This window comes from Pinus tabuliformis, chromosome J, assembly GCF_031772625.1.
Source record: "Pinus tabuliformis cultivar Carrire ecotype Pingquan chromosome J, CPIR1, whole genome shotgun sequence".
Classification (NCBI taxonomy): Eukaryota; Viridiplantae; Streptophyta; class Pinopsida; order Pinales; family Pinaceae; genus Pinus; species Pinus tabuliformis.
The window spans coordinates 206,329,830-206,339,116 of NC_142295.1; positions in this window are offsets into that span (position 1 = coordinate 206,329,830).

The following is a 9,287-nucleotide window of genomic DNA, read 5'->3' on the forward strand; positions in this document are numbered from 1 at the left end:
GGTTTCAAAAGTTGGGAAAAAGTATAGAGATTCCTTGGGATTTCCCAGGTGTTGTGGAAACTTTTGATGAATGTTGGTTATACTAGTTCAACAGAGGGTGTAGGGCAAACATGAAGTAATAAATAACTAAATAAAATAAAATTTCACATGATTCAACTTAATTTGGAGACGAAGTTCCTTAAAGAGGGGGAGTATGTAATGTTCCATAATAATAATAAAAATAAATAATAAACTAGAGTTATATATATATATATATATATATATATATAAGTAAGAGTTAACAAAAAATAAAAATGAATAAAATAAGAAAGAGTTGAACTAAGAGAAATATTAAATCAAGTAAAACTTAAAATAAAGAGATAAAAATTGCATGTTGACACATGGAATGTGTGCATGCGAACCCTTTCCATTTTTTGGTCTATTTAATGGACGATGAGATTCATTCATTCATCCATTCTCTTGGAAGAAAAATGTTGCGAGACAAAGGATTCTCTAACATTAGTACATTGATTGAGGGCTCTAAGGTGGTTAACTATAGAAAGATTATATGCAGCCGAGCCTACGATTGGGTGGAGAGTCATCCCCAAAAACTTTGTTGTGGTTAGCGGGATTCAAATAGCATTAAAATTTGAAATCACATGTAAGGAATATCATAACTACAGGTAAGTTGTCTCTACTCATATTTTTCGAAATTCTATGTTAATTAGTTGAATAGATGTGTGTTGATTATAAATCGCATAATTGATCTAATTAGCTGTATATTTAAATTGTGGGTTGTTACAAGATACTTTTGTCCGCAGTCGTAGACTCCATATAATAATTCCAAATAAGCATGCATGTCATTACTTTATGTTTTCTAGGAATAATAAGAATCAAGATCAAATGTTATTTTCACACAACAACCCAAGGAGGGATATTGTAGTTGACTAGAAAAATGGGCCAAATTGAAAAAATTATAGATTGGAAAGAGAACGGATTCACTTAATCTATAGCTAAGCCAATACTAATACTCCACAACTTGCTCATAAATATTTTCAAAAAACTATTAACTACATGCTTCATTGCATTAGAATCGATGGCAATGTGAAACACTCATTGTTCATTTTTTTCTTTGCATGTCAATCTATATGTTAAGCCTATGTTTTGCAATGAAACATGCATTACAATCTTCATAATATAGTCAAGTGGCTTAATACTTTTCATGGAACAAATTATCCCTTAACAACTAAGTGATAGCAAATTGTAATTCATTTGGACACATGTACTCATATCCATATCATCATTTGCATAAAACACAATCTTTATAGGATGCACAATATACTCTATATTCAACGTCTAAACCATTCATTATTTTTTTAATGTCTCTTTACATGTATTGGGAAGTACATCATCCGATGCATGATCTTTCTAGGATGCACAATATACTTTATATTCAACACCTAAATCATTCATTTATTATTATTATTATGTCTTTTTACATGTGTTGGAAAGTACATCTTCTGATGCTATTATTTGACCATGTATTAAGTTTTTGACATTTAAGACTAATAATTATTGTAATTCATACAAATATTTAAATACCACGAAGATTAAAAAAAATACAAAATAGTAAATCTTATTCAATTGTTGTAATCATTAGAATACATACCTTAACAAAGATGTAGAACCATAGTTTGGCCATCCATATGTTGCTTTCAAATTATAAATAATTATAACAAAAGACAACTCACTTTAGTTTACCAAACACTAAGAAAATAGGTGCTTGTGTAACATGTGTCAAGTGCTCTAGTTTGATGACATGGTGACGAACTCGATCTGCAAAGTGCAACCATTCATCAACTAAATGGATGTGTTCCTTACAACAAGAATCATGTAACATTTTATTTAAAATGCCTATATCATGTACAATATTTAATATGCATTGTGGCATTGTCAACCTCATGTGCTCATCTTTGCCATTACCACTTAACTCATCACAATTCCACATATTAGTGTTAAGATTAGGAAGCGGAAGTTTTAAAGGTGGTACATTCAAATATGAGTTATCATCCTCCTTTAGAACACTTTACCTCTACCTCTTATATCTCCAATGTGCAATCATTATTACAATAGGATCACCAAGCATCACAAATTGTGTCACTCACCTTGTCTTTTTCTCTTTCTTTTTAAGATTTGATGCAGCTGAGGGTGTTATAGGTCCATCATTGTTACATTGATGTCATGTGTCGAAATTCCATGAGGTATTCAAATGGAACATTAGCATTGTTATGTGCATCATATAATGTTGTCAATTTATCGTAGCATTGAAACTAGTACATTTTTCATGTTGGCATCTTGTTTTACATTATTGTTGCATCTCATATTGGATTTTGAGTCACATTTTTGCATCGCATTTTGAATTTTCAGTAAAAATGTTGTTTAGTAAAAGATTTTGTAAATGATTATTCTTTATTAATTTTCATCATATTGCAACCAATAAATACACTTCAATACACATGAAAACACATCATAAAGAAAAAAAACTTCTATAAATTCACAATGATTGATATACAATTGTCTTTTTTCTCATGTCGCGATTGATCTACCACCTCCTCTTGATAAATGAGAAGCTTATATGCATGTACACAAGAATATATGGTATCCTTGTAAACAATTGGTCTATCACCACCTCGTGAACATATTAAGTTGATCTACACAGGTACACATATCAATTAGAAATCAATGTTAGAGTTGGAGAGATCACATCTTCATACATTGTTAAAATTGTAGTCATTGTTCGAACCCGTAATATTGTCTGTTTGTTCTTCTCCTTCTTATGAGGGTCACTCTAAGAACATAATTAAAGGGATATTAACGCATTTGAAATTAACAATAAGGATTGAATTATTGAAAATAAAAAACAAAATTAATAAGAAGCACTGAATTCTCTCACTCAAGGAACTTAGTCATAATTTACTTATTAGATTACAACGAGTTGCAAATCCTCCACCATGTTCATGTTTTTTCCTTTAGAGCATATTTAGCTCTTTATTAGTTGATTCTCGTATTGTTCCATTGTATCTCCTTCAGACAGAACCATACTTAATACTACCAATAAGCATCTCATACACCATCACCTATCAATTTTTGTTAATGATTCTTAAAAGAAATAAAATCATAACTTACATATACGATTTTCCTTGAATTTGAGGAAAAAAGGAGAGGGAGAAAATGAAAACTCCATTTAATAAGATAAAATAACCTTTAGTTGTGGCAAATGAACAATTGTATTGGAGATTCAAGGGCTCTCATCCATATTCATTTAACTGTTGTGAATAAAATAAAATATGTGATAGGTGATTATTGTTCAATTTTCATTTTTTATTAGTAGTCTCAACTACTTGTCTTTTCCCCTTCTCCTTTGAAATGGGAGGTTGTTATATCATTTTGGGTGTAGAATGGTTGAGAACATTGGTCCCATAACCATGGTACCTTGTTGTTTCTCCTACAATTTTGATCACGACCTCCAATTTTAGATCCACTCGAAATCATATGTATCAATGTATTTTAAGGCTACAATAACAAGGTAAGTACATAATCAAAACATAATTAGAGAGTTGTAAAATAAATAGAACACAAATGTAATGATGAATAACATAATCCTCAATACACGCAAATATATTCAAGTTAGAACTTTGTCCAACAAGAAAATGAGAGAGCACGAAACGGAGGGAAGAGACTATGGAAGAAAAGGAGGAATAGGGAGAAGAAAGTGAAGAAGAAGGAAGAATGAACAAAAAAATGAGAATAGTAAGGAGATGAGGAGGAGGATGGAGGGATAAAAACAAAGGAAGGAAGAGGAGATTAAAGGATAAGATTGAGAAGATGGAGGATTTGAGAAACTAGAAGAGGAGGGGAAGAAGATAAGTAAGCTTGCAGGAGGAGGAGGAGATAGATTGGAAGAAGAAGGGGGATTTGAGGGGAAAGGGTGAGCAAAGTTTGGGGAAATAGAAGGAAGGGGGGGAAGAGGAGGAGTGGGGGGGGCTGGGGAGAAGAGGAAGAGTTGGAAAATAATATGAGTAGGAATGAGGAGTTGAAAATCAAGATGAATAGAAGAAGAAGAAAGGGGATAAAGTGGAAGAGGAATGAGGATTCAGGGAAAGAGGATTTCAGAGAAAATGGGAAAGGGGATTTCAGGTAAAAGTAGAAGAGGAAATGACATTTAGGAAAAACTAGGAAGGAGTGCTTGCGGAAAAAGATGATGAAGAAAGAGGAATTGGGATAAAAATGAAGAGGAAGGAACAAGTAAGAAAGTCAAGAAAAGGAGGAGGAGGGAGAAGTGGGAACACAAAAGGATAAGGAGAGAAAGAAAAAGAATAAGGAAAAGGAGGAGGTGATAAAGTGGAAAGGAAGGAGGATTTGCGAACACACACACACACACATATATATATATATATATATAGAGAGAGAGAGAGAGAGAGAGAGAGAGAGGTATATATATATTATGAAGGATGAAAAGCATAACTGCAATACCCTAAACCCCCATAATGTTTAATTAATTCTGTTTTTTATGGGTAAAACTTTATCTAGGGAACTTGTCCCCTTAAATTCACAAACCTTACCCCTCAAACCCTTGTATCTATATCTTCCTTTAAGTCCAAACCCTACCCTTAAATATTATTGCCTTAATGAATCATAAACTAAAATAAAAATAAAATAAAAAATGGTAAAGTACTATAAAAAAATAGAAGAAGAGAACTTGGAAAAATTAAAAATAATGGGATATTTGTCACCTTTGATATGATGGAGGACTTGGGAAATTTCTGTAGACCTAGACGCTCTTCATGATATTCCAGCAAAAATTCTCTCAAATCCATAGTGAAATGAAAAAGGGACTTTAAAATCACTTAAAACCAAAATGCAAGAATATAAAAGACACACAACTGAATTATGCATCATTTTTTTCTTATGCATTTAGCATCACAATTTTTTTGGTTATTGCATATGTACATATAAGTGTGGTGCATAATTGAACATGTACCTTGTTTCATTAAGTTTGACCTATAATGACATAAATGGCTTGTATTGAAGTGATGAGTAGCGATAACATTGAGTAAATTTAGTTACATGTTGAGCACTATCATCTCCCTTGCTATCAATTTATACATTGAGATTGAGTATAACATTGTAAAAAAAATGCATGACCAACCATATATCGTATTTCAAAAAAACCACATGTAAATAAAATAACATGCACAACTTAATTTAAATAAATGTCATAAAAGCATTGCACATAATAATCTAAATAAACACATATTGTATTTGTTACTAACCCAATTTTCACACATACAAATTTTTGATATAATCTCTCACATGTAAAAGTTATACAATATTTTTCAGGCAAAAAAAAGCTCGATAGTATTATATAAGATATATAATGGGCAAAATATTACATCATTTGCTGAGAAAATAGGTCCGACCAATATACTTGAAACAAAATTTGCAGATTAGTCAAAACTGAATGATAATCCCCAATATGGCCTAATAGACAGTATATGACAGCATTATGCATAAGATGGTGTTACTACAACTTCAATAGGACGATGGTGGATAAAATTCCAAACATGAATATTGCAAGAAAATATAGGATCGATATAACCACCTGCAGTTCTAACAGTGGCAAAATACAAAAAACAAAATACAGGAAACCGGAAAGACATACCTGGTATTCTACAATGAAAAATATAGGTTATGTACCAGGGAGAGGGAATTCCTGTATCAGGAATCTTCTAGCTTCAAATATTACCTCCATATTCCAGATGCCTTGTTGGGAGAGCAGACCTTTTTTGGATAAAGTGTCGGGTTTTTGATTTTGTGATCTGTAGATATGTCGATAGAGTAGTCTTCCATCAACCTCCATAGGGATGAGATTATATTCATCTAGCCGATAAAATGTTGTTTCTTGATGTGATGCTTCCCAGAGACGTGATCAATAATAACTTTGGAATCACCCCAAATCTGAAGTGTTTGAATATTAAGAAAATGGCATATGGAAAGAAGACCTGCAAGTGCCATAGCCTCTGCTTTGATATTTGAACCCTTTCCTCCGTTCTAGAAGATTTGATATTGCAGATTATCCTCCATAATAATATGAACCCCACATCCACAAATATCATTTTGAGCTGCCCCGTCAAAAACGCTCTAGGAAAAACCATATGTTATGGAGGTCGATCTGATTGATTTATCTTATTACTTGAGCAGATTTTGCAGGGATTGAGTCATAGAAGGATACAATATTATCATATACTACTGAGAAAGGATCCATTCTGCCCTGAAAAATAATATCATTCCTCCACTTCCATATAAACCAGAGAACAAGAAGAATGACAGGCCTCCATGATGCATTTTGACTGCTCCACCAAATAAAAGCCTCTATTATAGAGGCATGAGAAATATAGGGGAAACCAAAATATGCAACTAGGCCACGCCAAAGCTGCTGAGATATATGGCATTGAAAAAATATGTGAAAATTGTTTCATCAGTCGATTTGCATGCATAACAATATCCCGATCCGATCCAATTTCTCTTTTGTAAATTATCCCATGTTAGATTTTTGTTGTGGAAAACTAACCATGAGAAAAGGATGGTTTTTTTAGGATAGCCAGTTTTCCAATAGATAACATGATAACAGGGAAGAGATTGATCATATTTATGACTGATAAGGATGGTATAGATATCCTTTACACTTACATATTCCATTTTATATTTTCCATTCCAAATGAGGACATCATCATCGAAAATGCGACAAAAACCACAGTTTCTCATACAACACTTAACCTACTCCCATTGCTGCGCCAGATCGCCTGACATACCCATATGTGAGGAATCCTTCCAAATTGGGAATGGGCCCTGCCAAGCCGCGATTAGCTTATCCCATGTAAAGAACCCCTTTCTATGAAAGAAATTTAAAAGCCTCTGAGATATATTGATGGCATCTCCCCCTCCCATGATCGGATCAATTCCAATGAGGATCTTGTTCCCAGATTGAAGGATCCAGACCAAATTTTTTAGGAAGAATTTTTCGATTTTATGGAAACTCAACTAGATTGCAGATCTGTAAGCAACCCCAATATTTCCCATCCTGAACCAGTAAGTAATGTCTTTGTTTTCCATATATTTTCTCTTTATTGTCTTGCTCCATGGACCTTCCCCGAAGATACCCCTCCAAAGATAATTTTGTTAAATGATATTTCCTTTTTTCCGATTGACCACCCCAAATAAAATTTGCAGACAGTTTGTTCATCATATGAATGATTCTCGAAGGAATATAGAATAGATGAGCCCAATATACAGCGAATTGAACCAAAACAGATTGAGTTAAAACAACTTTGCCCGCCAAGGATAGACATTTATATTCCCACCCGGAAATTCTTTTATAATATCTGTCCAAAATCCAGAGCCAATCTGATTTTGAATATCCATTAGCGTTTAATTGGAAACCAAGATATTTCATCCCTTCTTTGATGGTTTTCACTTCAATCCCAAATAGAGAAGTTAAATATTTAATAAGATCCATGTTCACATCATTGTGATAAAAGGATGATTTGGATTCATTTATGTGCAAACCTGTAGCTTTTTGAAAACAATGCAATATGTCATGGAGACATAACCAAGTTAGTTTGCATAGCATGCCAAAAATAAGGATGTCGTCCACAAATAAATTGTGGGATATAAAATTATTTCTACATATCTTCATAGGTCGACACCTATCTTCCAAAACCGCCTTGTTGATGTGGAGGCTTAAAGAGTCCATGGCCAATATGAATAATAAAGGGGATAAAGAACAGCCCTGACGAAGTCCTCTAGCAGCAGAGAAGTAGGAGGATGGCAGACCATTTATGATGACTGCATAATTTACATTCTCTATGCAGGCCATGATCCAGCTAATCATTTTAGAATTTAGTCCAATTTTTGCAAGGAGACATCTCATAAAACCCTAGTCCAAGCAGTCATATGCCTTTCTAAGATCAATCTTCAGAATGACAGCTTCACTTCTTTTTTTTATGCATAGAGAACAAAGCCTCTTGAGTGTTTGCAATAACATCCAGAATATTCCTACCTTTTAGAATCCCATGCTGGTCCTTAGATAGAAATCTGGTTAGGGTGTGCTTAATTCTCCCGGCTATGATTTTAGATATAATTTTAAAAGAGATATTACATAGTGATATAGGCCTGAAGTCCAAGAAAGAGGTTGCATCTATTTTCTTTGGAATGAGAGCAATTAGAGTAGATGATATGAGCTGATGAATGTTACCTGATATCTGAGATTCCTCGACCATCCTCAGTAAGTCGATTTTAATGAGGTCAAAGAAGTGAATAAAAAATTCAATCGTCCACCCGTCCGGGCCCGGACTCTTGTCTTTTTCAAAAGATTTCATGACCCCCAAAAGTTCCTCTTCTGTTACTTGCTAGAATAGACATTCATTTTGTACTTCATCAAACATTTGAGGATATAGATCAATGCCCCAAATAATGTCCTCAATCCTACCATCTCCAGATCTTCTATATTGATTTTCAAAAAAATTTACAGCCTCATTAGAGATGTCTTGCTGCGAGTGAAGAATGCCTCCCTCCCCATCATTTATCCCCCATATAGTGTTTTTTTCACGTCTGGAATTTGCGAACCTGTGAAAAAAATTTGTGTTCCTATCGCCTTCTTTAAGCCAAATAGCATGGCTTTTCAACCTCCATAAGGCTTCTTCCAAATCCAGAATCTTCTGTTTTTTTTTTAGTTCTTTAATATGACTTTGCAAATGAAATGGAAGTGAATGTGCAGCAAATTGGCCAGAAATCCTATCTAGTTCCCTTTGAATATCTCGAAGGGCTCTCCGGTGTTCCTGTCTTTTCCTATATTGCCAATCCTTGACAATCTTTTTGATAGAAGAAAGTTTATCAATAAAAGACATAGTAGGAGACAAAAAATCACGAGGAGGGGAAGCATTCCAGGATCTTTTAATGAGATCATTAAAATCAAGATCTTCTAACCAGGACCTGTTAAACTTGAAGGGATATCCTTTCCTAATACCCTGCTCCTTCCATCTAAGAGATATCGGCCTGTGATCCGATATGAAACAATTTTCAATGAAAGACATCGACATGCCAAGACGATCAATGATGCTAACATGTAATATAAATCTGTCTAATCTTTTTGCAATATAAGCCCCGTCTATTCTACCATTATCCCAAGTCGGTTGCATTCTGGGGGGGGAAATATCTACAAGATTTCGATGCAGCATCTCATTTTTTAT